Source organism: Belonocnema kinseyi, chromosome 10 (genome assembly GCF_010883055.1).
Source record: "Belonocnema kinseyi isolate 2016_QV_RU_SX_M_011 chromosome 10, B_treatae_v1, whole genome shotgun sequence".
Taxonomy (NCBI): Eukaryota; Metazoa; Arthropoda; class Insecta; order Hymenoptera; family Cynipidae; genus Belonocnema; species Belonocnema kinseyi.
In genome coordinates this window covers 84646480-84650256 of record NC_046666.1, presented here as the reverse complement: position 1 = coordinate 84650256, position 3777 = coordinate 84646480, and positions in this window count along the sequence as shown.

The following is a 3777-nucleotide window of genomic DNA, read 5'->3' as shown; positions in this document are numbered from 1 at the left end:
TATATATATATATATATATATTGATTTGTGAGAGACCGCCGTGTAGAAAAATTTTGTGGCGCTGTACCGTTTCAGTCTAGCCTGCCTTGAATCGACATTGGCGGGCCACATACTGATTGTCCAGTGGCTAGACTGGGTTGTAACGCTCAGATCAACTAGTTTCTAAACAGATCGTCTATTTTGATAACAAAATCAATAGTTTAATAATACAAAAGTTGTTATCATATACATGTCTAATATATAGATTTTTCAGTTAATTAAAAATATAACAAAAAGTTTTTATACAGAAGAAAATGAAAAAATGAGTTTCCGTAAATCTTGTTCAGGCGCCGTGTAGCGAACATTTGATATAACATCATATTGTGTTGCTGCAAGTTTGTTTCTTCGCCTCAACGTACTCTAGCCATCTAAAAGTTTGATATGTTTTCATTTTTTGTTGTTATGATTCCAATGCATTATATCCTAATATTTATGGGGCATTTCACAAAATGCGTGATACATTTTTGAGGAACTTCTGACCCCCTACCCCTCCTGCGTGATAGTTTTTTCCATTAATCTTAACATGGAGAATGATGCTTTAGCAGACCCCCATAAACGTATTACGTATTTTTCGAATGGCCCCTATTTCAATATAACATTAAAAATTTTTAAATATTAACAATACTTGATAAGTGAATCAATCATTGTAAATAATAAAGTTTGTATGCTTATACTTGCGATTAGGGTACAAATTAATTATTCTTTTTATTATTTATAATCATTGATAAGTTAGGCTGAATTATCATTTACGCAATCAATAAGTAATTTTAATAAATTAAATAAATTATCTATGTTTAAATTTGACTGTCAGGAATATTATAAATACAGGACATAGCATCATACATATTATAATTATTATAAATTTAATAAAAACTTATGATATCTTTAATATATAATACAATTGAAAGAAAATGTTTACAAGAATTATTTTAAAAAACATGGTTGTTAAGAATACAGTTCGTATATTAGGATTTAAATCGCTTTTAATCATTATTATTCATTACCTTAACCCTAGTACACCGTATATGGGTCTAAGAGACCCAGTGATATTTTTCTGAATATTATATCTCTTAGATTAGTGCATGCAAATATTGTAAATATTCACGAAAAAAAAACCTTTGGAATATTCTGACAGCGTATATTCAGTAAGCGGCTTCGGTAAAGCATACACTTCGAATGACAGTGATACGAATATGTGCAAGGGTCTCTGAGTACCAGGTGTGGCGTTTTGCGTTAATTTTTGAAAGTATGTTTCACGTTCATAACTTTACTTCCACATTCATAACCTTTATGTTCATCGCTATCTCCAATTTTCAATTCCCTACTTATATTTCTTAAAATCAGATTTTTTGATTCTACGGCATTGAAATATGTAAGCGTCGGTCACAAAGATCTACGCTCAGCGTTATTAGAGTCACTTTATGAGGTGTGCCGTCCTAGGGTTATGTATGTAATAGTGTACAATTAATTATTACTTGAACCTTAGTGCGATAAGTATTATGCCATTAACGCCACGACTAGGCTAGACAGCAGAAAGGTTTGAATTAAACACTTAGCAAAACTAGACAGCCCCAGTGTAGCGCGAGGCTAGTATTACGTAAATAGGCAGGCCACGAAATTTTTTCTAATCCTAATAAAGTTTGTCTGAGACCTCGTTTTTAAGTTCTTTGCAAATAGTCTAAATCTAAAGATTCGGGGCCGAATCGCTACAACTAAAATCACTTAAAAATAAAATTAAAAAACATTCTGCTTTGATGAACAACTTTAAAAAATGTAAGACCAGTTAGTTTTCAATACTTATATATTAATATAGTCAATAATTTGAGTTTTCTTTAATTCTTAATTTTCTCTTATTTTAAACTATGATAGATTGTTTTAATTCTGTACTAATTTTAGTTCAGGATACACAGACAAATAAGGGTACTTGGCAATTAAAATGCAAAACATTTTTATAGGCTTTAAATAATTCAAAAACTTTAGGTGTATTGTTTCGTCCTATCTCAGAGAATATCTTTACAACTACATATTACCTTAATGCTTTATTAACAATTTTTTTTTACAAAAATCTATGGAACATTTCTTTTGAGAACATAAAAAACTTGTATGAACAGCTATTACGAATTTGAGACAATTAAGGCATTTTCTATATCACGTCTAAGTAATAGTTTGTAAAAACTGTAGCGATTCGCTCCAGTTGACAGCAAAGAATAATGGTTTTAATGTTTTCTACAAGAAAGTGGTAAGCTTTTTGACAACGCAAAAAATTACATCAAGAATAATCATTAACCTTCGGAACAATTTTCTGCTGACAAAATTAAGTTTATCTTTTTTTCGGTAACTGGTTTTTGTAATGTCTATAACATTATGTAATGAATACTTAACCAATGCAAAGATTATTGACAAAATTTAAATAAACTAATTAGATAATTATATGTGTATGTTTTTGGAAAAACATTCATGTTATACATTGAAATTTTATATATTAGCAACTGAGTTTAAATTACTCGCTCGTAAATTCGAAGTATAGCAACATTTTTGCTGCTTTGCCTCTAAAACGCCGCGATTTATAAGTAAAAGAAAACGAGTTGAATTTAACTACCAATTTCTAGACCCTTTTCCGGGATAATAATTGACCATTACTATAAAGCGACAGATAGTAACTACATAATAATTTGCAGCAATTTTGCTGTAACTAAACGATTTCTGGGTTTTAAATATTAAGTGTCTTGATGGAAACAGATATCAGGAAGAAAGAACCTTATGAATTGTTTCTTTTTTTAACACGTGAGTGAACAATTTAGTAAACTTATCAATTTTAAATAATTTTAATTATTAAGAAGTTAGACGAGTATTTAACAAATTATAAAAAGAAAGCTCTAATTTATAAAATGTTTACTGGTCTACAATATCTTCTTGTATCAACTCAAATAAATTTACTTTCTAATCAAAATCATGCTTTTTTTAAAACGATAAATTTCATTTCATGATCCTTTTCTTTTAATTGCTATGGTATAACATTGCAAAATATAAAAGAAAATAAGTGAAGGAAACTTTGTATACGTATTTCTAACTACATTTTTGTATTTGGTCTATGCGATAATAATGAGCCTCTTCTTTTTTAGTTTCTTGTCAATGTAGACTACTTTTTTGATCGGTTTAGCTTTTAAAGTACAAGCGTTAACATTTTTGCGATTTTACAGCTTAGGGTATTGGGTGAGATGGACGATTGTACGTTGTCAGCCTAATAATTGACATAAAAATGGATAACGGCTATCAATAGAAAAGGTAACTTTATACATACTAGCAGTCTTGCGCGCGCCTATTTGTGTTTTTATGAAAAAGAATAAATCCAGATCCTATCTTTTCTATATTATACATATTTAATGACTGTAACACAATATTAGTATAAAATAATAGAAGACACCAGATGATGAGTCCTTTATCAGCAACTGTAATTAATCTTCTATGATAGGATTTCAACGAATTTTATATTTATTGGCAGAAAATGAAATTGAACTATTTTATTCCAAATGAGCTTTTTTTATTAAAACTTAATTTACACCTAATATTCATGAATAGTATTTATTACAATTTTGTAACACACGATAATGATAATCATTTTCTTTAAATAATGAACTTTGCATTTTTACACAATTTTTGTAAATCAATTTAGCAAAATTGTTGAACGCTTATTATAATAATCAATGCCCTGATAGGTAGAAAACACAAGTAATAATC